The sequence below is a fragment of the Solanum lycopersicum genome, chromosome 5 (assembly GCF_036512215.1).
Source record: "Solanum lycopersicum chromosome 5, SLM_r2.1".
In the NCBI taxonomy this organism is placed as follows: Eukaryota; Viridiplantae; Streptophyta; class Magnoliopsida; order Solanales; family Solanaceae; genus Solanum; species Solanum lycopersicum.
Genome location: NC_090804.1, coordinates 59,342,022 through 59,369,949, shown reverse-complemented (window position 1 = coordinate 59,369,949; position 27,928 = coordinate 59,342,022). Strand labels below are relative to the sequence as shown.

The following is a 27,928-nucleotide window of genomic DNA, read 5'->3' as shown; positions in this document are numbered from 1 at the left end:
CAACACAAAAGTATCTAGGCCAAATCCGTTAAGAGAACTGGCTAGGGCTTTATAGAATTTTCTTACAAAGAATTTTATCTTTCTTATCCTCCTACTGTCTTCTCATACTTTTTCCATTCCTTGTCTCCTCCTCCATCTCTACAAACTAATAGATCCCTAGTTTTCCATTTCGTTTAGTTGTGGGTGATTCACACCTACCTCTGTTATCTTCTCTTCTTTCTCTGCTCACAGAAGTAATTAGCTACCTCCATTTATATTCTTATTTCCTTCAAGTTCTATCATTATTTAATCTTATTTTTTTTCATTTTGTAGAGGTATCTTTCAGTGGATGCAGTGGATTCGAAGATAATTTTGAAAGAGGTACCAAGTCATGAGTGTTATTTAAGACATCCTCTGTAAGATCCTCTCCTTAATTTCTACATTTTCTTCTATTTGTTTTCTCCTCTTTAATGTATCTTTAATTTTTTAGATAAATCAGAGACTGAGATATCCAAATGCTTTTGATCTCTTAATCAAAGGCTTTCTTTTCCATCCCAATAATATATATTGCTAATGTTAAATTTAAGGAATATAATATTAGTGTTTATTAATCGATTATGTTAATTTTATACATATTAGACTATATAATGACAGGGAACAATATACTATACTTTGGATTTCTAATCTAATTTGAAATAATTTTTGAAATAACAATGTGGCCTAGATGCAAAAGGCTCTCAAGGCTTTAGATGTGTCCATAATTCCGCATAATGTATCTTGTCTGTATCTTGGAACATACACAATATGGTATTTATTTTTTTATTCCTATGATGATTTTAATATATTGAAATATTATTTACAACTTCAATAATAATATATATTTGTGCTTATTTGCGTCTATTATAGATGCACGTATATGGCAATCAAAGACTTGAACCAAACAAGAATTACTTGGTGTTACAAATAACGTGATTTATATTCTTATATAATTTGAGTGTTTTTATGATTTTATACTAGATATCACGATTCAATCTATTATCTTTGTAAAAGACTCTATTTCCCCAACCCCTTTCCCGCTTCTTAGCTTTGTATGACATTTCAAGACTATAATGTGTCTATTATTGAAAACACAAAGATGATTTAGTGAATTTGTAAAAGGGAGATTGACAATCAAGAATCAACCTAATTAGTTGTCAAGATAGTGTTGCATCATTTATTTTTTACATTTTTATATGTCTTTGTCCCTCATTTTATCAGTTATTTTTATTAGTATTTTTTTCTAAATTTAAATTTGTAGTTTATGTATAGTTTCATACACTTTGTAGGATATTAGAAATTATTGCGAAGACTTCAATATGTTCATCTAGCTTAAGCTTATGGTTCCCCGTCTGACACTCACTTACTTTTTATTCTAGATCAGCAAACCTGTAGGATTCGTAAATCCAATTAGCTCTTCCAAGAGACACATGCAAATTTCAAAAAAAAGATCTTCAATTTCCTTTTCTCATTCTTCTTTTATTAGAGGAAGATGTTCCTCTTCTTCAAATAAGAATATTAAATGAAGTGTTTCTTTGATAGAAACATGTTCATTCTTTTATGGAGGAGTGAGTTTATTATAATCATCGCAGTCCTCTTCAGAGGAGGATTTAAACTCCTCGTATTCAGATCCCTTTTCATCTGACTCCACTTCATCAAATTCCTCCTTATTAGACTCCTCATCATTCTAATTTTTAGACTTGTCCATAGAGCATGGCCAAAGATGATCTGTTCGGTCTTTGTTGTGGTTTTCACCCTCAACAAAAAGGTGAGGTACGATTACGACATCATGATCATTCTCCTTTTAAAAACTATCATATATTTCCTCACAAGTTCATGGAATGAAATTCCTCCTCCTGTTACCTCTAGAAGGCTCCATCATTCTTCTTTTCCTTCCAACCTCTCCAATATTCTCAACAACTCACAGAATCCTTTTGACTCCTCGTAATCACTTAGAAGAAGTTGAACTTTTGTTGTTTTCACTCTGAATAGTAAGTGGACTCCCCAATGGGATAACCCAAACGAAAGTCCATTTCTCGTGAGTCCCATCGTCCACCCATATTTCACACCCACATTCACAAGTTGTGTCTCCAATTCTGTAATGGGACTCTTACAATATCTACACAACCATTTTGAAACAAAGTCATCTCCTAAATCCATAAATATGCACCTGAGTCAAATTGCATAATCATTAGTACACTAAAAATTGATCACAAAATAATTAAGTTCATTATTGACTTCCAAAATAAAAAAATATTTGTCATTTTGGAAGTCTAAGACAAACTTAATTATTTTCTCATCAATTATCAGTATACTAATGATTGTGTAATTTGATTCATGTGCATATTTATGGATTTAGGAGATTACTTTGTTTAAAAATGGTTGTGTCGAAATTGTAAGAGTCCTATTACAGAATTGGATACACAACTTGTGAATGTGGGTGTGAAATATGGGTGGACGATGAGACTCATGAGAAATGGACTTTCGTATGGAAATCCCATTGGTGAGTCGTCCTCTTATTATTAAGGGTGAAAAGAACAAAGTCCCGATTCTTCTAAGTGATGCGAGGAGTCTGAAGAGGACTGTGAAGTTGTTGAGAATATTGGAGAGGTAGGAAGATAAAGAAGAATGGTGGAGCCTTCTAGAGGTGACAAGTGGAGAAAGTTTATTCCAGGAACTTATTAGCAAATATATGATAATTTGGAGGATGAGAGTGACCCTGATATAGTTATTGCACCTCAACTTGTTGTTGAGGATGAAAACCACAACAAAGACCGAACATATCTTCTTCAGCCACGTTCTATGATAAGTCTAAGAATAAGAATGATGAGGAGTCATGAAGTGAAATATGATGATGAGGAGTCGGATGAAGAGGGGGTTGATTATGACGAGTGTTAATCCTCGTATAAAGAGGACTACAATGATCATAATAAACTCACTCCTCCAGAAGATAAGGAACATATTTTGTCAAAAAAAAAAACACTTCTTTAAATATTCTAGTTTGAAGATGAGGAACCTCTTCACCAAGAGAAAGAGGAATGTGTAAAGGAAACTGAAGATCTTTTTTTCTGAAATGGGCATGTGTCTCTTTGAAGAACAATTATCATTACGAATCCATCAGTTTCACCGATGCAGAGTGAAAAAGTAAGTGATTGTCAAATGGGGAGCCATAAGCTTAAGTTACGTGAAAAAATTGGACTCATGATAAGTACAAAAAGGATTGTCTGTTGATTCATGAAGTGAGAGTTCTCTCTTTCTTTAAATTAAATTAATGAATATTGATTACAAATTATGATAATGTGGGATACACTTGATATCTTATGTTAGTTTTAAAAAGTTGTTTTCAACGTATAGTTGATTTTAATCAAATATTTGTAATTAGAAATAAAAATATTACAACTCAATATAATCTCTCTCTCTCTCTCTCTCTCTCTCTCTCTCTCTCTCTCTATATATATATATATATATATATATATATATATCTATCTATCTATCTATATATATATACACACACACACACTATTATTATTATTATTATTATTATTATTATTATTATTATTATTATTAATATTATTATAATAATAATAATAATAATAATAATAACAACAACAACAACAACAACAACAACAACAACAATAATCACAATAATAATAATAATAATAATAATAATAATAATAATAATAATAATAATAATAATAATAATAATAATAATAATAATAATAATACTTTAAAAGTATGAACTCACTAACTTTAATGTTAAATTACTATCATAATCCTAACTTAAAACACCAATTTTAGTAAATATGTCGTATTTTTATACAAAATAGTAATTGCATTGACTTTGCAATTAATTTTTTTACTATTATCGATATATTAAAAATAATAGAAAAATAGGTTCTTAAAAAAGTATTAGCAATATTCCAACATGAATTTGATTATTTTTCATTATCACATAACTCAAGAACCTCTAATAATGAATCATTCACAAAAAAATCATTGGTTCTTTAATCAACATTAAAAGGAAAATAAAGAAGAAAATAAGAATACATATACAAAGGCATTTCGTAATATAAAGAAATACTTATGTTGCATAGAATATAAGTGAGAAATTTCATATGTATGTAAAAATAGAAAATATACAAGTTTATATATAGTAATATAAAGTTATAACTTTTAATATAGAATATTAAATATAAATTCTTGGAACTGAATACAAAAATTATTTTTTGCACAGTGAATATACGTACTATATGCGTATATGTTCAATATAACTAGAGACAATAACTTTGCAGAAATATAAAAGCAAAGTTCAAAACATGTACTGAAAAATAATAATTACTATCATAAGTATAAATTAATGAGTGTAAACGTACTATTATATGTAAAAATAAAATGAAATAGAAAGCAAAAAATTGAGTCAACTCAATGCACAATGTCCCATTAAAAAACTATTCCCCTTCAATACCAGAGGTTTAAAAAATTACATCCTCTCAAGATGAAACAATTTTATTCACCAACATATTGATTAAAAAACAATGGTGTCATTCAGTCAATCAAGAGGAGAAAAGTACACGAATCTTTAATTTTGCGAAAGTAGAAGAAGAAAATCAAAATTTTTGTTTTTTAAAATTAAGAGAAAAAGAAAATTCTTCGATTTATAGACAAAAAAGGATACCGCGAACAACTGTTTATTGTGCCTTATCAGAAAGGTTACAACTATTTGATAAAGTTGCAACCTTTCATATAAGTCACTACATTTCTTTAAGTCACAACTTTTCATTAAAGTCACAACTTTTCATAAAACTTGCAACTCTTTATTAAAGTCACAACTTTTGATAAAAGTCACAATTCTTTATTAAAGTCCCAACTTTTGATATAAGTCACATCTTTTCATGAAACAGAAATTGTAGTTTTAGAAATAAATAAATTTAAAAGGAAGTTCTTTCTTGTGGTGGCGCCACATATGTGAGCCTAGGGTTCTCTTATATACAAAAACCAGTAAAATTACTCGCACTTCGTGCGCAAATTTAGTATGAGAGAATTTATAAAATAATAGTTTAAATCTAGCAGTTATTAAAACTAAAACTCTATATTATCTCACATAAAAGATTACGTGGTAACAATCATTTATGATGTAAAGAAAAATGAAATTTATTACATCTTTTCATTTATTCTTACTAATATAAACATAATTTAATGACTAAATAAATTATACCAAGATCTGTAACATAAACAATCATTAGTGAGACCCTCAACAATAACAAAGTACATAAATATTTAGTTGTGAAGAAGAATAAGAGTTATAAAAATTTTGTTATTTTAAAATGAGAGGAAATCTCACTATTTGTAGACAACAAAGGGTAGTGTTCACAAATGTTTATTGTTTCTTATCAGAAAGGTTACAACTATTTGGAAAAGTTGCAACCCTTCGTAAAGGTTAAAACCTTTCATTAAAATCACATATTTTCATAAAAGTGTCAACTCTTCATAAAAGTCACAACTTTTCATTGAAGTCGTAACTTTTCATTTAATTGACAACTCTTCATAAAAGTCATAACTCTTCATAAAAGTTACAACTCTACATTGAAGTCACAATTTCATAAAAGTCATAACTTTTCATGAAAGGAGAAGGCTAGTTTTGGAAATAAAATAAATTGAAAGGGAATCCTGGTTTGTGGTGGCGCCATGTAGGCGGACTTAGGGTTCTCTTGGATATCTATCTATCTATCTATCTATCTATCTATATATATATATATATAATATAGGATGCCTCAGTAATTAATAATGTGGTTCCTATACTGCACATATTTAACTAGAACTCAAAACCCTAATTCTAAAGGAAAAGGGGGAGAGACAATAGTTTTCTTTTAAAAAGAAAACTAGAGAAAGATGGAAGGTTTCTATTCATACTTGGCCCCCCAAGTATTGAAAGAGTTCGTAAGTGAACTTGGTATCAATGTAGAAGACCATAGTTATTGTCTATCTTGTAGATTCACTTCAAGGTATCTATCTGCTCACGCTTTAATAGGTAATTCTTGAATAAAGTTCAAGTTAGTTTGCGTGTTCTAGCATATTATATGGGTTCTAGCATAAATGATTTGGAAATCTATTATTCATATAAACAATAAGATTCAAATATGCTTTTTCTATGCATATAGTTTTCCAACAACCTCTTCATCTACAATTCGTTGATTATTCTGATCGACCAGTACAAAATGTAGCTCATATATATGACTTTTATTTCAATTTCCGGATCAAAAGGAACAAAAGGAAATTCTTTACTCCTAGTATCGGTTAGAAACTATGGGAATTAAAATGGACAAAAACAACAATCAATGTAATATAAAAATAAGAGCTACTTAATGATGGAAGTTGTGTTAATTACTTTTGATAATGACAAATACTTTTGATGCCATCAATTATGAACCAGGCTCATTTATATTAAAACCAGATATCATCTCACTTATAAATATCAGAGGTTTGCTCATTTATGAATCAGGTTCATTTATTAAATCCGTTGTCGTTTTATTGAAAAAGAGGTGAAGGACAAATATTAACACACAGATGTATTTATGGAAAAAATGAATATAATAATTGTATATTTCCATAAATAAATAAGACAACACCTTTTCTTAAAAGGTTGTCTACTTTATACGAAGACAAAACCTTTTTTTGAAAAGGCTGCGTATAACAAATAAAAGCAAGTAAATCTTTTTAATATCAAAGAAGGATACACAAATCAGAATTACTATCAACTTCAAATAGAGGAAATAATTCTTGTTCAAAAGTCTATATAAACAGAGATTTCAAGACAAAGAGAGCCAGTCCTTTGCAATCGAAGAAAAAGTGAGGTGAGATGAAGAGAGAGGCAACAAAGAGTGTTTTTGTGAGTTTTGTTAACTTGTGAGTTTTGTTCTTAGTAAGATTGTAAGCTTGTGTGATTGTAAACACGAAGTGGGTTTGGTTTCTTGTGGAGAGAGGAGATTTGTGAGTAAGTTTGCAAGAAATGAGTTTGGCTTTTTGTAAAATTTGGAGAATTCGATTAGAGTTAATTGAAAATTATAATTGAGTAGAAAAAAGTAATAAAACGTAGTTGATTTTTTCCTTCATTGAGATAGGAAGATTTTAGTTAAAGTATATTGTTTTAATTAACACTTTTCTTAGGCAAATAATCAAGAACCTGATTTTTGATTTAGGGGTAAGGTTTCTTCACTTAATAAATTTCTACAAATTATAAATCACTTAACTACACTCTGTAACAAAGGCGCTAAAATATTAATGTCTCCCAAACTACACCCTCAATTGGGATAAAGTATCCAATGTCAAAGAATAGTAACCCAACAAGGTTGGGGTTGAATCTCACAAAAAGCATGGTGAGAGATATTTTATAATGTTCTATTGAAACCCAAATTAGTGAGTAATATTGGAGTTGGAGTATGAATGGGAAATCAATTATTAACTACTTAACTACCTATTTTGAAATCACGAATAAGAGATGACCTAGGGTTACAATTCTTAGATACCAAAACTTAAACAAATAATTTGCCATCAACTCTTCAAGGAGTCCATTTTACAAAATTGAAGAATCTATGATCTCCTAAATCCTCAGACTAATTAAGAGAATATCTCCCTTACTCCATGCTGACACTTGTATGTTTAATTAATTTATTTTATTCATCAAATGTCACGTGTTAGTTATTTTATCTTTTAACTTTAACTATTAGGTGGAGGTTGGTGCGTAGTTCTTAATTTTTGTTAATGATTATTTTTCCTAATTTTAATCTCTTTTATCATGATAATAAGAATACACGTGAATTTTTAATATATACAACCATTAAAAACAATCATTATTCATGAACCATAATACACAATGAGCACCCATTTATGAGAAGACTTTGATGTAAAGAATTTATTATCATCATCCCTACTCTAAGAGACTCTTTGGCATTGTTGATTGGAGCCTAGAAGCACTTATTATGAGACAAAAATACTTGTTTTTTTTTTTAAAATGTGTTTGATAAACTTGTAAAATTGCTTTTAAACAGCAGCAGAAATAGGTTTTCTATTATTGGAAAGAAGATAAAATTTTCTGATTTTAAAAAAGGAAAAAAGGATAAATATACCCCTGAACTAACGTAAATGGTATCTAAATACCCTTCATTATACTTTTAGGACATTGATGAGCTTACCGTACAAATTTTGGGTTTGTATATACCGTTTGATTTAATAGAGAGACACATGTCATATCTCAACGGTCTATACAAAATTTATTTTATTTTTTATTCATAACTAAAAAGCACACCCAGAAACCCACCAGATAATTTTAACTCAAGAAGAAAACCCAAAAGACCCAATCCCAAATAAACTCCATTTTTCTTTTCTTCATTGTTCCATTAACCAACTACAACCAATTACCACCCCCTCATCGAAACTTAAGACACCGACGCGACTCATCTTTTTTTGACGAAGTTACAAACCAAATCACTTCTTATCGCTAACTAACTCACCCTTCATTGCTCCGGAAAACCAGTGATTGAACGACCTTTTGGCCAACATAAAACTTGGCCATTTGAACCTGTCTCTCCTTCATCACTGTTCCAATAGCACCGACAAACAGAACCAACAAACTTCTAATGGATTTATAATCACTAAAGTTATATATATTTTTTTGCCTTAGTAAATTTTGAACTGATAAGCTGGGTGTGGTCAAATTTTAGGAGCTGGTGATGATTAAGTAATCAAAACATCTCACTAACATCTCAAGAGATCAACATAACTCGATAAGTCTCTCTGTCCTTTCTCCAATCTTCCTCCTATCCTTTTTGAAATCAAACATACGATTATTTTCTCACTTTTTTGCTACCTTCATCACGTTTATCGATTACACAAGATAAGAACATATACACTTGGGGGGGGGGTCTATTATAATATGGGTGTGGTCCGTTTTGTTTGTGGAGCTTCCGCCAAAGAAGAATGGTGTGGTGGAGTTTCTATGTTGAACTATTTCTTTGGGTTATTTGGATGGTGGAATATTGAACAATGGGAAAATGAGTTTATTTGGGTGTGGGTCTTTTTTTTTTTTGGGTTATACTTATTTCGGTGGGTTTTGGGTGAACTTTTAAATTATAGATAAAAAAATTATAAATTTTTGATAGGTTGTTGAGATTATGGCACGTGTCTCTTTTATTTCAAGGAGATATACAACTCAAACTTTGAATGGTAAGGGCATTGGTATCCCAAAAGTATAACGAAGGATAATTAAAGGGAAAAGGGTCTGATATACCCCTCAACTTTGTCATTTAGAGCTGATATACCCCTCGTTATAAAAGTGGCTCATATATGCCCTTACCGTTATACAAACGGCTCGCATATACCCCTGCCGTTACAAAAATGGCTGACATATACCCTTCATTTAACGGAAATTAAAAAATTAGTTTTAAATTTATATTTGTTACTTCTAATTTTTTTTAAAATTTTTTTAGTGGTATATATGATTCTTTTATCAAAGTTCAAGGCATATTTTAATTTTTTTCATACATAAATTATTTTTTGACTTCTTTTATTATAATTATTTGAGTTTCTTATTCTTATTTTGTTTTTTCTTTCATTCCTTAGTTTCAAGAGAGAAAAATTTAAACTATTTTTTTTGTGTGTATTGTAATTTAGTTTCGTATTCGAAGAAAAAAATTGGTCATCTATAATAAGTTTTACAAGAATATTAGTGAAACATAAATAAATTTGATTATCAAAATAATAATTATAAATTAGTCATTAAAACAAAAAAAAAGTATAAAAAAATATGTTTGACAAGGATTAAATTTACTCATATGAGATTATATTTTTTAGAAAAACATAATAAAAATTTAGATTAAAATTATTTTTTTTTCATTTCCGTTAGAGGAAAAGGGTATATGTGAGCCATTTCTTTACAAGTAGGGGTATATATGAGCCACTTTTATAACGAGGGGTATATCAGCTCCAAATGACAAAGTTGAGGGGTATATCAGACCCTTTTCCCATAATTAAATACCATTTACAATTGTTCGGAATTATACTTGTCCCTTTTCCTTTTGAAAAAGCAAAAGGAGAAAATTGTTTCTTTCAAGACAATATATATAAATATAAGTTCGATTTAATCATGTAATCTTTTGTTTTATATAATGAATTATATATTTTATTTTACTTTTGCGTTTTATTATTTTAATTATTAATTTAAAGAATTAAAAAATAAGAAGTAGGTAACAACAATATTTTTGTAAGTATAGAAAAAAAAAGAAAAAAAAACATTTAAAGTAAATGGCAGCACCACCTACCCTCCAAGAGGGAGCTTCTCAAACTCGACCCCCACTGTTCAATGGAAAATACTATGGATGGTGGAAGAATCGCATGATGGATCATCTGATAGGAGAAAATCCTGATCTCTGGAGTGTAGTCTTAGATGGTCGTACTATTCCTATGAAAAAAGGGCCTGATGGAGAAACAATGGTACCTAAGGAGAGAAAGGAGTGGGATGCCGCAGATAAACTGGCAATTCAAAATAATGCAAAACCTAAGAAAATTCTAATTTGTGGCATAGGACCAGACGAATACAACATGATCTCTTCTTGTCAAGATGCCAAGTCAATCTCGGAAACCTTGCAGACTGCACATGAAGGAACAACTCAGGTTAAGAAGTCAAAGATTGACAATTTGAATAGACAATATGAACTATTTAGAATGATGGAAGGAGAAACTATTCAAGATATGCACACTAGATTCACTGCAATCATCAATGAAATTTACTCTCTAGGAGAAGTGATTCCAAACGGAAAGGCAGTCAGAAAACTCTTGAGCATCTTACCTGAAATCATGGAAAAGTAAAGTTGAAGCAATTACTAAAGCACATGACTTAGATAAGATTGCTATGGATGAGCTCATTGGAAACCTCATAACTTACGAACTGAAGAAAAATCAAGAAATAGAGATTGGTAGCAAAAGGAAAGAAAAGAATCTGGCTCTAAAACTACCACCTTTGAAGATTTTGAAGATGAAAACATTGGACTCATGGTCAAAAGATTCTCTCAATTGTTAAAAAGGGGACAAACATTTAAAAAAAGGAGTCCACAAAAGAATGTAGAAAACTCAAGAGAACAATTTTGTCATAAATGTGGTAGTCCAGACCACTTTGTAAAATTCTGTCCACTATGGGCCTTAGAATACAAGAAAAACAACCCAGAAAAGAAGACAGATATATTTCCAATAACCAGAGAATGACAAATCAAGAGGCCGACATATCCATGAAAAAGGCACTCACTGCAATGAGAGGCATATCTGAAGATGAACCTGAGAATGAAGAAATCGAGAATCAATCTCTACTTGCAATAAAGCAAGAAGACAAATACGAATTTCTTGCATTAGTAGCAGTAACTGAAGAAGCAGACAAAGAAATTACTTTTCAAGCACAAGATACAATTCATGCTCTAATGGCTAGTTTAGATTCCGAGGAAGAAGAAGAAGACCAAAACAGTCAGGTTAGCTCAACTTTCTCTAAAGAAAACTTGGAAATCTATACTAAAAGAGAGCTAAAGTCACTTTTGGAAACTGTAATAAGGTATATCAGTCAAGCTGCCATGAAAAAGAACTACTAATGGAAGATTACGCATCTCTAAGAGAAGAGAACATGACTCTAGAACAACAAAATTGTTCCCTGCTCAATAAACAAGTAGAATTAGAAAAAGATTTAAACTCTAGCTTCTTAAAAAATCAAGCCTTACAAAAGAAACTGAACACGACTGAACAGGAAGCAGAGAACAGTATGAGGTGGAACAAGTCCTCCATAATTCTCGATAGTCTCCATAAAAGTCAATCTAGTTCAAGACATGAAATAGGTTTTTCCGAAACAAAAAATCCAAACATAGAATGTCTATGCTCTCACTGTGGCTTGACAGGACATAAGAGTCATGCATGTGACAAATAACAAATTTCTCATCAGAAAATTTTTTCCTTTCTAAGAAAAAGTCAAAAGAAAACTGATCCTGAACCTGGTTCTACATCTAAAGTTCTTCCTAGATGGGCTAGAAAAATTATCATACATCCCTTTAATCACAAACAGGCACTTAAGTGGATTTGGGTACCAAAACTAACTCGGTCTGAATAAAACTGCAGGCTTCAGTGAGAGAAAAAGGAAAGCACTGGTACTTGGATAGCGTCTGCTCAAGACATATGACAAGAAATCAAGATAACTTTCTCTCACTGAAACGAGTTAAGGGTGGAAAAGTAGCCTTTGGAAACGAAAAAATAAGGGAAATACAAGGAATTAGAAAGGTAGGAATTAATCTCAAACAAGCCATCGATGATGTATACTACGTAAATGGGCTTCAACATAACTTACTAAGCATATCTCAAATGTGCGACAAAGGGAACAAGGTAGTATTCACTGCAGGTGAATGTAGAGTGATAAACTCAACAACTGAGGAACTTGTACCTCTGGGAAAAAGGCACAAGAATGTATACACAACTGAAATAATAAGTTTGAAAAATTCACTTACTTGCCTCAGTGCTCTCAGTGAAAACTCTGCCCACTGGCACGAAAGGCTAGGACATATTGGCCTCTCCACAATTAATAAACTAATATCAAAAGATCTGGTTAGAGGATTGCCGAGCAAAATTTTGCAAAATGAACAGTTTTGTGGTGCATGTGTCAAAGGAAACAATCCAAATCATCTTTTAAACCAAAGGGAATGGTTAGTACCACAAAACCTCTAGAGATGCTTCACATAGACTTATGTGGATCAATGCTTGTGATAAGTAGAGGAGGCAAAAGATACATTCTTGTAATAGTTGATGACTACTCAAGGTTTACTTGGACTATGTTTTTGGCAACAAAAGATGAAACTTATGATGTATTTGAAATATTTGTGAGACTAGTTCAGAAGAAACTCAGTATAGAAGTCATTAATATAAGATCAGATCATGGTTCAGAATTTGAAAATTCAAAATTCTTAAATTTTTGCAGTACTAATGGAATTGATCACAATTTTTCTGCACCAAGAACTCCACAACAAAATGGTGTAGTTGAGCATAAAAATAGAACTCTTGAAGATATTGCTAGAACCATGCTAATATCAAGCAAACTACCACAATTCTATTGGGCAGAGGCCATAAACACTGCTTGTTATATGATAAACAGGTGTACAATAAGGACTTTTTTAAATAAAACCCCTTATGAACTACTTAAAGGAAGAAAGCCTAGCCTAGGACATCTTCGACCATTTGGAGCATATGTTACGTGCACAATAATGGAAAGGATAATTTGGGAAAATTTGATGCAAAGAGTGATGAAGGAATATTCTTAGGATATTCAACACAAAGAAAAGCGTATAAAGTACTCAACAGAAGAACAAATCAAGTGGAAGAAAGTATGCATGTTTTTTTGATGAAAGCACAGTAGAAGAATTGAATAATCCTGTTGAATATCCTCCAAAACCATTGGAAGATTTACAATCAGATGAGGATAATACCACAAATAAGACAAATCCTCAAGAAATTGAAAATATACCAAAAGAAACAGAGAGAGAAACATTAGATACTCCAACATCAGAATCGACTCAAAATCCTCAGGTTCATGGCTGGAAACATCAAAGTTCTCATCCCATTCAAAACATCCTCACACATTGGAATTTGTGATCCATACCAGATCTAGAGTATGAAATATGTGTGCCTTCTCAGCGTATCTATCTCTAGTTGTTCCCAAAAATATTAAAGAAGCCTTGGGAGATCCAGACTGTATTATTGCTATGCAAGAAAAATTGAGTCAGTTTGAAAGAAGCAAAGTCTGGAACCTGGTTCCGCGACCACATGATCGCACTGTCATAGGTACTCGATGGGTCTTCAGAAACAAACAAGATGACCAAGGTTAGATAACTAGGAACAAAGCTCGACTAGTGGTTCAAGGTTACAACCAAGAAGAAGGGAATCGAATATGATGAAACCTTTGCACCAATGGCAAGAATGGAAGCTATAAGAATGTTAATTGATTTTGCAGCCCATATGGAATTCAAACTCTATCAAATGGATGTAAAAAGTGCATTTTTGAATGGTTTTCTACAAGAAGAAGTGTTCGTGAAACAACCTCCTGGTTTTGAGGACCCAGATAAACCTGAACATGTCTACAAGTTAGAAAAAGCATTGCACGGACTAAAGCAAGCTCAAGAGCATGGTATGATCGTCTATACACGTTCCTTCTAACACATGGTTACTTCCGTGGAAAAATAGACAATACACTCTTTCTTAAAAAAACAAGGTTCAGATATGCTCATTGTAAAAATTTATGTCGACGACATAATATTTGGTGGAGCTGACCCCTCACTTGGAATTGAGTTTGCCAAACTCATGAGTAGTGAATTTTAGATGAGTATGATGGGAGAACAAACTTTCTTCCTAGGTCTTCAAGTTGATCAATCTGCTACAGGAACTTCCATTCATCAACAGAAGTACATTCATGAACTACTGAAAAAATTTGACATGAATGAAGCAAAGATAATTGACACTCCCATTGGCACTACAACAAAGTTAGATAAAGATGAAGTAGGTTCTCTATTCAATGATACAAAATATAAAGGTATGATTGGATCACTCTTATACCTAACTGCAAGCAGACCCGACATTATGTTTAGTGTTGGACTTTGTGCACGATTTCAGTCATGTCCTAAAGAATCTCATCTAAAACCAGTAAAGAGAATACTTAGGTATCTCAAAGGTTCTGTGAACCTGGTGCTATGGTACACATCAGGAGACTCATTTGATTTAATAGGATTTGTTGATGCTGACTATGCTTGATACTTACTTGACCGAAAAAGTATATATGGAATGCAAACTTTCTAGGACCATGTCTTGTCTCATGGGCCACTAACAAAACAAAATTCAGTTGCCCTCTCTACAACAGAGGCAGAATATGTAGCAGCTGCATCTTGTTGTGCACAATTCTTATGGATAAAGCAACAGTTAGAAGACTTTGGAATTAAGACAAGCTGCATTCCTATTATGTGTGATATGACTAGTGCTATTAATATGACAAATAACCCGGTCCCACACAATCGCACTAAACATATTGACATTCGACATCATTTTCTGAGAGAAAATGTTGAAAAAGGATTTATCATAATGAAATTCTGTGCTACTGAGGATCAAATTGCGGACATTTTTACTAAGGCTCTTGGGCGAGAACCATTCCTTATAAATCGTCTATCTTTGGGACTCGTGTTTCAGAACTAAAAGAACAAGGTTCTACTCACCACCGACTCAGGTTCTTATATTTTCAACCTGGTTCTCCTATTTAACTTTTTATTTGGGCGGGAAATACATAGAGTCACATTAAAATTCCAATGTCTCTTCGATGTGACTGCCATTGTTTCAAATTCCTTTCAGGCCTGTTTAAAGTACCATAAAAGACCTGTTCATCATCATTACCCTTCTATTCCCCATAAAACCTTTTATCTCCCCCCCCAACACACAAAAAAATGGCTTCCTCTCTCTTTCTCGTCGACTACTCCGATGATGAACCTACCTTCACAGCCGAAACTCCAGCAACTACTCAGGGGGAACATAGTCCACCACCATCACCAATAGCCGACCCCCCCCCCCCCCCCCCCCCAATTTTCTTCCCCACCATCTCCTTCCTCCATTCCCTTAGAAAACCCCCAAATCCCTAACTCTCTTTCATCGCCTCAGGAAACAATGCCCTCCTCTAACTCTCCTCAAATAAATACAACCCCTTCGTCTACACCAGTTCCTCGGCGTCCTTGCAAGCATATTGCTGTCAAATGAAAGGATATTCATACTCCTCGAACTCGAAAATCAAGTCAAGCCCATGTAGAGATGGTGGCAGAATCTACCAAAATACGCCATCGCACTGTTAAGTCACCTGCTTGCTCTTCTTCCACCCCTGTTATTTCTGAGTCTGATGAAGATATTTTAGAATCTGCCCGTTCTTCACATCCTCCCTCTTCTAAAACCCTAACCAAAAACGAAATTAAATTTCTTGCCATGGGAAGGGAGGCTTATTTTAAATCACAGAAAATCTTGAGAGGGCGAACAATTCATCCAGAAACCAGGGATCATACTGCAATCAAAAAATTGTTGGCACTACTTGCAGTACAGGGGTGGGTAGACATTTTTCTTCACTCTGATAACATGATATTTGACATAGAAGTGGCTGAGTTTTATGCAAATTTGACAATGATTGATGATTCATTGCTTTCTTCGTCAATTCATGGTATAGATATAGTTTTTGACAAAACTAGATTAGGGTCAATACTTCATATTCCTTGCATAGGTTTGGAGGAATATCACTGGTGAAAAGATTATAATTGCACATTAACTTCAAAATTCACACAAGGGAGGGTAAGTGATCGACCGCGAAAGGTACAGAAAGGCGAAATGTCTCCTTTTCACAAATTAGTGTTTGAAGTAGTTCACAAAGGTATTATCCCAAGAGGAGAAAGTATACATGAAGCTAACTTTAGAGATATGGGTCTTGGTCATGCTTTGGATACCATGTGTCCTATTAATTGGCCTTCCCTTATAATTAAACATATGGTCAAAATAGTGGATCCTAAGAAACCTTATAAATTAGCCTATGGGAACTTGTTGATTATTGTGTTTAAAGAATTTGGGGTACCTTTGGAGGATGGTCGATCTTTGAGAAAATATGATATGTTTACTCAAACTACTGCTGTAGAATGCAATCTCTTGGATGATGTTGCTAATCAAGTTCCTCTTCGCTCTGCTGGTCCAGTCACTGCTCTAATTTCTGAGCTTAATGAGGCTCGAGCTCAAAATGTGTTACTAAAAGATGAAGTTACTATTCTTCAGGCTCAGTTGGCTGCTTCTCTGGGGGAGTTGGGAGATTAAAAGATCAACTTATTCAACAACAAATTGATAACAATGCTCGTGTTGATCATATACTTCATGCTTTTTCTAGGCCTTAGTTAATGGCTTTTCTGTCCAATATTTAGACATTATTAATGGTTCTTGGTTGCATTGCTTCTATAGGTTTTGTCGATATTTTATAGTAGTATCCTTATATTTTAATGATGTGGATATGTTTTGGCTCTATATTGGGCTTTTTGATATGTCAAAAGGGGGAAACAATTTCTAAAAACTAGTGTTATTTTGGGTATTATTTGTCATCATAAAAAAGAGCTACTTAATGATGGAAGTTGTGTTAATTACTTATGATAATGACAAATACTTTTGATGTCATCAATTATGAACCAGCTTCATTTATATTAAAACCAGATATCATCTCATTGATAAATATAAGAGGTTGGCTCACTTATGAACCAGATTCATTTATTAAATATGTTATCATTTTATTGAAAAAGAGGCCAAGGACAAATATCAAGGTGCAAATGTATTTATGGAAAAAATGAATATAATAATTATATATTTTCATAAATAAATAAGACAAAATCTTATCTTAAAAGGTTGTCGACTTTATACGAAGACAAAACCTTTTTTTGAAAAGGTTGCGTATAACAAATAAAAGCAAGCAAATCTTTTTCATATCAAAGAAGGATACATAAATCAGAATTATTATCAATTTAAAAGAGAGGAAATAATTCTTGTTCAAAAGTCTATATAAACAGAGATTTCAAGACAAAGAGAGCCAGTTCTTTGCAATCGAAGAAAAAGTGAGGTGAGATGAAGAGAGAGGCAGCAAAGAGTGTTTTTGTGAGTTTTGTGTGTTTTGTTAACTTGTGAGTTTTGTTCTTAGTAAGATTGTAAGCTTGTGTGATTGTAAACACGAAGTTGGTTTGGCTTCTTGTGGAGAGAGGAGATTTGTGAGTACGTTTGCAAGAAGTGGGTTTGGCTTTTTGTAAAATTTGGAGAATTCGATTAGAGTTAATTGAAAATTGTAATTGAGTAAGAAAAAAGTAATAAAACGTAGTTGAGTTTTTCCTTCCTTGAGATAGGAAGGTTTTAGTTAAAGTATATTGTTTTAATTAACTCTTTTCTTAGGCAAATAATAAAGAACCTGGTTCTTGATTTAGCGGTAAGTTTTCTTCACTTAATAAATTTCTACAAATTATAAATCACTTAACTACACTCTGTAACAAAGGCGCTAAAATATTAATGTCTCCCAAACTACACCCTCAATTGGGATAAAGTATCCAATGTCAAAGAATAGTAACCCAACAAGGTTGGGGTTGAATCTCACAAAAAGCATGGTGAGAGATATTTTATAATGTTCTATTGAAACCCAAATTAGTGAGTAATATTGGAGTTGGAGTATGAATGGGAAATCAATTATTAACTACTTAACTACCTATTTTGAAATCACGAATAAGAGATGACCTAGGGTTACAATTCTTAGATACCAAAACTTAAACAAATAATTTGCCATCAACTCTTCAAGGAGTCCATTTTACAAAATTGAAGAATCTATGATCTCCTAAATCCTCAGACTAATTAAGAGAATATCTCCCTTACTCCATGCTGACACTTGTATGTTTAATTAATTTATTTTATTCATCAAATGTAACATGTTAGTTATTTTATCTTTAACTTTAACTATTAGGTGGAGGTTGGTGCGTAGTTCTTAATTTTTGTTAATGATTATTTTTCCTAATGTTAATCTCTATTGTCATGCTAATAAGAATACACGTGAATTTTTAATATATACAACCATTAAAAACAATCATTATTCATGAACCATAATACACAATGAGCACCCATTTATGAGAAGACTTTGATGTAAAGAATTTATTATCATCATCCCTACTCTAAGAGACTCTTTGGCATTGTTGTTTGGAGCCTAGAAGAACTTATTATGAGAAAAAAATACTTGTTTTTTTAAAAAAATGTGTTTGATAAACTTGTAAAATTGATTTTAAACAGTAGCAGAAATAGTTTTTCTATTATTGGAAAGAAGATAAAATTTTCTGATTTTAAAAAAGGAAAAAAGGATAAATATACCCCTGAACTAACGTAAATGGTATCTAAATACCCTTCATTATACTTTTAGGACATTGATGAGCTTACCGTCCAAATTTTGGGTTGTATATACCCTTTGATTTAATAGAGAGACACATGTCATATCTCAACGGTCTATACAAAATTTATTTTATTTTTTATTCATAACTAAAAAGCACACCCAGAAACCCACCAGATAATTATAACTCAAGAAGAAAACCCAAAAGACCCAATCCCAAATAAACTCCATTTTTCTTTTCTTCATTGTTCCATTAACCAACTACAACCAATTACCACCCCCTTGTCGAAACTTAAGACACCGCCCCGACTCATCTTTTTTGACGAAGTTACAAACCAAATCACTTCTTATCGCTAACTAACTCACCCTTCCTTGCTCCGGAAAACCAGTGATTGAATGACCCTTTGGCCAACATAAAACTTGGCCATTTGAACCTGTCTCTCCTTCATCACTGTTCCAATAGCACCGACAAACAGAACCAACAAACTTCTAATGGATTTATAATCACTAAAGTTATATATATTTTTTTGCCTTAGTAAATTTTGAACTTATAAGCTGGGTGTGGTCAAATTTTAGGAGCTGGTGATGAGTAAGTAATCAAAACATCTCACTAACATCTCAAGAGATCAACATAACTCGATAAGTCTCTCTGTCCTTTCTCCAATCTTCCTCCTATCCTTTTTGAAATCAAACATACGATTATTCTCTCACTTTTCTGCTACCTTCATCAGGTTTATCGATTACACAAGATAAGAACATATACACTTGGGGGGGGGGGGGGTCTATTATAATATGGGTGTGGGCCGTTTTGTTTGTGGAGCTTCCGCCAAAGAAGAGTGGTGTGGTGGAGTTTCTGTGTTGACCTATTTCTTTGGGGTGTTTGGATGGTGGAATAATGAACAATGGGAAAATGAGTTTATTTGGGTGTGGGTCTTTTTTTTTTTGGGTTATACTTATTTCGGTGGGTTTTGGGTGAACTTTTAAATTATGGATAAAAAAATTATAAATTTTTGATAGGCTGTTGAGATTATGGCACGTGTCTCTTTTATTTCAAAGGAAATATACAACTCAAAATTTGAATGGTAAGGGCATTGGTATCCCAAAAGTAAAACGAACGATAATTAAATACCATTTACAATAGTTCGGGATTATACTTGTCCCTTTTCCTTTTGAAAAAGCAAAAGGAGAAAATTGTTTCTTTCAAGAAAATATATATAAATATAAGTTCCATTTAATCATTTAATCTTTTATTTTATATAATGAATTATATATTTTATTTTACTTTTGCGTTTTATTATTTTAATTATTAATTTAAAGAATTAAAAAATAAGATGTAGGTAACAACAATATTTTTGTAAGAATAGAAAAAAAAAAGAAAAACAATAACATTTAAATATTTCGACCTTCCAAAAAATGTGTAATATTGACTGAAAATTTGAATATGAACATTATAATTTAATAAAAATAAGAATTTAAGTTAATTTCTTTTAATAGATGTTTAAACTAGTTTTTCTCTATAAAATAATTTTAATATTAAAAGTACACTGATACTTGTCCTTAATCGTAATTTGTCTCTAAAAACACTTTTAAAAAAAAATAGCCAAGCATAATTTGCTTATAAAAACACTTTTCAAATGAATTAACCAAACGTAATTTTTTTTTTCAAAAAAACTTTTCTGAATAGCTATTTTAAAAACGTGCTTATGAAAATATACAATTTTTAGCATTAATGCGAGACAAGCTCTATGTTCCATAACCCTAGTTATGAGTTTATCTGCTCTAACTAGTTGCAATTAACTACTAGAGAACATTAATAAAAGAAAGTAAACAAAAAATTTGATTAATATAGCTCTGTCAAGAGAATCTTGTCCATTCCACAATAGTTAGAAAACAATAATTAAACTCTTAAAAATAAGAACAATGAAGTTTCTATATTATGGATAATCTCTAACCCTAAGAAATGATTTATAACCTTTAAAATAATGTGTAACCCTAAAATGTCATCTTAATAACATATTTATAATAGTAAGGTTGAATTCATAATCCAATTGAACTATACTTTGATTAGGTCATATCAGTCTAGGAAACTAGAGGGTCGTGGTGTGGACCCATCACATATCCCAAGGGGCACACTACAAGGTTCATTTGGACTCCTGCCTCCTTCCTGCATAGCAAATTCGCGCATGAATTTTTAGTTTCAAAATTTCAAATCATGATAGGTGCAACATGGGATCCATAGCAAAGTGCACCTTCACTGCGAACTCCATTCTTGCAACCACTTTGGCTATGTTTTAGTGTGTGGGACACATTGCATTGCGTTTCAATCAATCTTTTAGGTCCTCCTTGTTGTTTTTACCTGAAATCAATTTAATCATGTCTATAAGCTTATAATCACAACAAATATACAATAAGCACATCAATATTCATAAGATTATACTCATAAGTTAGCTAGATCATGGATAAAATATAGTGATTATGAGGTGATAAGTGATTAAGTGGTGATGGACTTGGTTTATTAACAATTCCGTAGCTTGACCTTGATTTCGATGTTGTCTTAAACTGATATAATATTATTCTGAGTTTCTAGTCTGTATAGATAAGTATATTAAAATACATGATTAAGTACTAAACAAGTCAGTGTAAACAAACCCATGTGATAACGTCATGTTAGGATTTAATGACGACGTTGAGTATATGTACGTGTTCATTGTATTGCCCTTGCCTTTTCTTCACCTTCATTGTGTAAATTCTGAGTCGGGCACAGGTAGTTGGTGATCCTCGTTGCTAGCGGAGTACTCTAATTTTGGAGGTAGTTTCTTGGTTGTTACACTGCTTTCAAAAAATCTCTTTTGCTTATGCTCTTTCCTATCTTTCCCTTTCATAGACAATGTAGTACCAGGGCCGATTCAACAACATTGGGGGCTTAAATCCAAATCATACAATGGGACCCTAAATTTTTTTTGAAAAAAATCATCATATATACTTTTATTTAAAATCAATTTTTCTAGCTTTTTTTATGCGAATTCATTAATTGTTGTTTTATAATCGATTTGTTTTAGTAATTCTTTTTCAATTGTTGATATAGCCAATCCATTCAATCTCTCTTGAGACACTGTTGATCTTAGATAAGATTTTAGCAATTTTAGTTTTGAAAAACTTCTTTTGGCTGATGCAACGTTTACAGGAATTGTTAACACTATTATATAAATAATACATGCATTAGGAAAAGAATTAAGTCTTTTTATTTGATTTACTATTTCCATTAGATCATTATTTTCTACTTGTATTATTTCCCTTAACACTTTTAATTCAAAAAATAAATCTAAACCATTAATATCAGAATAACTATTATGTGTTAAAGAAATTTCAAGGTTAAGACAATTTTTTTTTAATTCTCATCATCTAGTGATCTCAATTTTTTACTATTAAATAAGAAACAAAAAATATTTTCATATGCTTCAAATTGTTCAAATCTATTTTGAAGTGAAAAAATAGCTTGATCTACTATATATATATATTATATATATTATCAATATTTTCATCAAATCATTTCTTTCTAAATGTTATCCATTTCTTACGAAATTCAAGTTCTATATTCTTCTCATATGCAATTTTCTTAGCAGAGATCATAGCACTCATAAATCCTTCTTCTTGGTTTTTTTAAAAAGTGAAATTAGGCCTCTTAAGTGTGTAAACAACAAATTTTCAAGTCGAGAAAAATAAATAATCAAGACAAAAAAATAGATGTAACAAATTGAAGTATTTGATTTAAAAATATAGTGCGTGTTACAATCTCTAAGATAATCCTCTTATTCTTCAAAATTATATGAAATATGTAGGAATTGAATTTGATTTAGAGTCAAGGGCTTGAATAACTTGATCTTGCATATTTAATCTTGAACTTTGAACTTGAGTGTGAATTATTCGTCACGAACACTGGTATAGTTATGACGAATGATTCGCATGAAAAAATAGCTTGATCCTGAATCTTGAACTTTGAACTTGTAGAGAAGTTGTAGCTTTTGATCCACAAGCTCTCTTCTTGCTTCTTGTTGTTGCAAAAAACTCCCCTCTATGAATAATGATGAACCCTATTTATAGTAGTAGGGAGTGGTCTACTGGTCTGATTTGATTGGTCGGTTTCAATCGAACAATCACATTGCTCTGTAGAAAATCTTTGATCGGATTGGTCAGAAAATGTCACTAATACACATGTCATTATTCTAGTGGCTCATTTGATTTGACTTGGATTGCCATATAACCTTGACATGTGAAATGATTTTAGTGGTTGATTTAATTTGACTTGGATTTCCATATGACCTTGGCATGTGACATGATTTAGTGGCTTATTAAATTTGACTTGGATTGCCACATAACCTTGACATGTAACATGACTTTAATGGCTTATTTAATTTGACTTGGATTGCCACATAACCTCCACTATTTTCTTGAGTTTAATATAATCCACATTAATTTATGAATTTAAATTCAATAAAATCTTAATGATTACAATTGCCCCCTACTTCCAGTCTTGTCAAAATATTTCTCTTTTTAGACTATGCATGATATATGTGTGTATATATATATATATATATGTGTGTGTGTGTGTGTGTGTTATTATTATTATTATTTATTTTTGAAATATATATAAAAAATAGGATGATAAAAATATACAGAAATTTGAGTCCTTGTAGGATTAAACACTGAAAAGAAATAATATCTCCTTGTCCCAAAATATTTGACCTATCAAATATTGAGTTTGTTTTGGGTTAGGTCTCTAACATCCACTTCAGGTACTCTATAAGTGGTAGTCAAACTCATTCACAATTTCACCAAGAAATCTTGAAGACCAATTCTGGTAAGCCTCTTGAATGACCTCTTCCTTTGCTGTTTTATTTTATTTGTTTTCATTTTTCATTTTTTATTTTTTTACGTTTTTTTAAGACTCCTTTTGAGAAAAAAATTGTATTGTTCGAGTCAAAAGCTTTACACTGTCTAAGATAAGGACTTTACATGGCTTAAGCCAAGGGCATCATGTCGTCTGAGCCAAATATTTTTCACCATATAAGGCAAAGGATGTTATCTGAGCCAAAGATTTTACACCGTTTAAGGCAAAGACTTTATATGGCTTAAGATGATGACATTATGTTATCTGAGCCAAGGACTTCACACCGTATAAGGCAATGACTTTATCTAGCTTAAGCAGAAGGCATTATAACGTCTGAGCCTGTGATTTTATACCGTCTAAGGCAAAGACTATATGCTTTAATTTGAAGGCATCACATCATCTTGACCCATAGACTTTACACCTTTTGGTGCTAAGACTTTGCATAGCTAGGATCTTACATTGACTAACTTGCACTTAAAGGAATAGTTACTCATTGTCTAAGTTTATAACCTTCATTATTAAATTATTAATTTAAGTGCTAATAGAACACGTATCCTCTCCTTTTTTTTTTGCAGTTCGAATCATGGTTTACTTCAAAGACTTGAAATCTTCTTCTACTATAAGATACCTTGTAATATCGGATCATAAAAACAGTGAAGTCGAGACCAAATTACTTGTAGAGAAGACATTAGATGGTTAGTATGCCTCTCCATGGACTTCTCTAGGGGAACTTCCCGGTCTAGATGATTGGACTATAGAATATAATAGTCGTCCTCCCAAGACATGGATAGTTTGATCTCCTAATCATTCTTCCAAAAATATTGCAAGTTCTTTACCCTGTTTGGGGCGACGAATAATAAATAGAGATACTCTATGGAATGATACTTTCACTTTTGATGGAGAGTTTGCTATATTCCAGGGTATTGGGAGTAGGATGAAGATATACTTAGTAGGGGTCGCCAAAATTTGAAGGACACAAAAATATACGATGTTGTGTATGGCTCACTTTTTACCTTATACTTATGATTGTAATACTAACATAATGCAAGCCTTTTGCAAAGCTTTGTATCCTATTACAAACACATTGCTCACTTCTGTTGGGGAACTATCCATATCACTTTGGGACTTACACATGATTTGTAGTCTACCCATATCAGGTTGCCTTTATCAAAAGGTCGTTCCATAAGTTGAAGAGCTCACAAGCACATCTGAAAATGGAAAAAGGTTCCTCCCTCAATCTTGTGAACATCATGCGTTTCATCTCTTAGAAACAGAAAATCAGGATGTTTCTGTGGAGAAGTGGGTAGAATTATGCTGTAAGAAAGATATAAAGTATGACAGCCCCCGCCAAGAAAGGAAAATAAATTTTCTCGTCTTAGATCATCTCATAATCAAACTGGGGCAAATAATGAGTTTCTTAAGTGTCGTTCTGATGAAGAAGTATTGTTCCACAAGTTACAAGTTAAGAGTCATAAGATGGTTGAAAAATATTTGGTAACATTTCTGTCGAGTTGGTTGTGTATATTCGTCTTTCCTACTAAGGCATGTCTTTTTATTCGCCCGTGTGTCTTTAGAAACGCTTGTCATTTGTCATGTGGTAGGAGAGTTAGCCTTGGTCTCCAGTTTTATCCAACATTTGAAAGGGTCTAAATTTCAAGATGTTCGCGACTTGATCTCATACAAACTTGTTTCCCAATCCACTATGTGTACGGTTGGTTGACGTTTTACTTTAAGAACCATTAGCCATTAGCTAATGGTCCGGCTGATCCCCTTACGACTATTTTCTAGTGAAGGGGCTTTTAGGTACTTTGGAAAAGAATATGCAAGAAAGCGTATACATGGAGGAGGAACCATTGCTTTTGGATGAAACATTTGTTCATAGATCTTATGCATACCAATACCGTATGGATGGGACTGAAAAAGAAAACCAATCAAATTTCTTCATGAGAATTCACTCAAACTATCTAACTTTAAGGGAGGGAGATGTATTTAACAATTATCCATACAATCCTCATCGATTCAATCGTCAACTTGGATTTATCCAAGATTCTCCTGGTCGACTAGATCAAGATTGTTGTGAGGCCTCATTGGAAGATGGATTAAGGCTTGCAAGTTTTTGTGCATTGACAAAATCTATGAAAAAAGCAACATTTCCTCCTAGTGGATATAACATGAAGTTTTCTTCCCAAAATTATAAGTCATGGTGGGAAAAGGTGCACGAGAATCTTCTTGAAAATAATGTGCAATTTTTGGTGAATGTTATTGGTTTGGTTACATATGCACTTTAAACAAAAGATAAAGAGGTCTTGATTCTGAAACAATCTCCTATTCTAAAATGTAGGGTTGGTGTTCTAAAGAAGTTCAAAGTGCCTCATAATGAAAAAGTCCAAAAGGAAAAATGTTCAACCCAAACTCACCAGCCTTCTCGCAAGCGGCCATTTCAAGATGAAAGTAGTGAAACCCGTAGCGATCATTATTGGAGGAGAGATAGACCTCCTCCAGAAAAGCCAGAAGGTAATGATTTGCATGTGACATAGAATACTGACAACGATGTTAGTTATTCAAGGGACTTCAACAACTATTAAAGTGGTAATAATTTAAACTTTCACGTTGCTCTATGGTTCCAAGTTCCTTCACTAATTATTATCTCTTCCCTTTTTGTTAGACAAGCAATGTCAACATGTTGGAAACGAAGCTGCAAGATAGTATTAAGTCCGTAGAAGGTCCAGATCTAAGGAAATATTCTTCTATGCCTCTAGAATATCAAAAGGTTACTTATATTTCTCATGACAAAATCGCGACAAATGTTGAATTAAGGTCCCCCAAGTAACCAGTAACATGCAAGTCTGTTTTCGATGGAAGAAAGGTTGACTTGGAATTTCGAAAGGATTTTGTAATTGGAGATTGGAATAAGATTCGTTCTAAACTTATTGACCTTGATGCAGACCGTGGTTCTTCTCTTATGGATGAGATTCAACTAATTCTTGCTGATATAGATTCTATGGATGTAGACATTTCTCCTTTGAAGACTTTACTCGAATGTTTCTTTAAACTTGCTTTTTCTTATGACCAAGCGCGATCAAATCTTGCTGATAAGGCCGGATAATTTGAGAAATCCGAGTCTTATTTGAAAGCTAAGGAACACCTTCATCTTGTCTTGCATGAAAAGAATGAGAAATCTGAGGAATTATCGGTTGCTTGTCAATCCTTTAAGGAAGCGAAGAAAAAGGTGAAGGAGTTAAATGTTCTTTAAGATACTGCCAATAAAGAAGTTCAAGATGTTGAATCTAAAGTCTTGGAAGTTGAAAAAGAGTTCAACAATTGCGCTGATGTTTCTTTAGTGACTACAAAATTCTCAAATGATATACAAGAGAAGAAGAGGGTCTTAGAGGTCGCTCTTCAAGATTTACCTAATTATTAGCTATGTTTAGATTAGCTATTTTTTAGCCGTTTATTCTCCCTTTTCCTTTTTTAGCATTTTGACTAATTAGTTGATGTTCTTAATATTATATTAAATAAACAATTTGATTGCCTTAATATTGTCCATTTATTATTTCTTTTGTACTTTAGCTTCAAAAATCAATTGTCTTATCAGCATTGTGTCTTAATAATGCAAAACATATATCATGATGTGAGAACATAGGAGTCATGAAAGACTTGATCTATCAAAATCAAACTTCATAATCTAAACATATCATAACTTCATAGCTTAAATCTTTCAGAATTGGTTTGGATGAATACAATGCTAACAATTTTTTTAATCTTTAGACTGATGCAACTGAACTTAGAATATGATTCTAAGCGCCTACGTACCTCAGTAAAGAGGATCAAGTCACAACGTAGTTCTGGGAGACTAAAGTTATTTATTTTTTTGTATCGTACACACAATTTATAATCTTGCGGGCTAGGAGTAACATGGAGTTTAGGCTCGTACCTTAAGGAGTACCTCCTTTTTGTCAGGGATAGTATCTTTTCATGAACTTCCCATTAATAGGTCCAAACACACAATAATTCTGAGTCAACAAGTTTGTGGGAGCCACTTGAATATACTT

The 27,928-nt window shown here is 32.2% G+C and overlaps 1 long non-coding RNA gene across 8 annotated transcripts; it reads left to right on the top strand.

Moving 5' to 3' along the window:
• On the top strand, positions 1–27,413 carry LOC101249923 (uncharacterized). Of its 8 annotated transcripts, XR_011221371.1 has the most exons (5): positions 1–233; positions 313–395; positions 23,782–23,846; positions 24,452–26,465; positions 26,542–27,413. It is a non-coding gene; the product is annotated as an uncharacterized lncRNA (long non-coding RNA). The 8 variants fall into 8 exon arrangements; XR_003246965.2 differs by lacking the exons at positions 23,782–23,846; positions 24,452–26,465; positions 26,542–27,413 and adding exons at positions 1,395–3,254; positions 16,867–17,155 and having other exon boundaries at positions 9–233; XR_011221368.1 differs by lacking the exons at positions 23,782–23,846; positions 24,452–26,465; positions 26,542–27,413 and adding exons at positions 1,395–3,254; positions 16,790–17,155 and having other exon boundaries at positions 9–233.
• Positions 27,414–27,928: the final 515 nt, after the last annotated feature.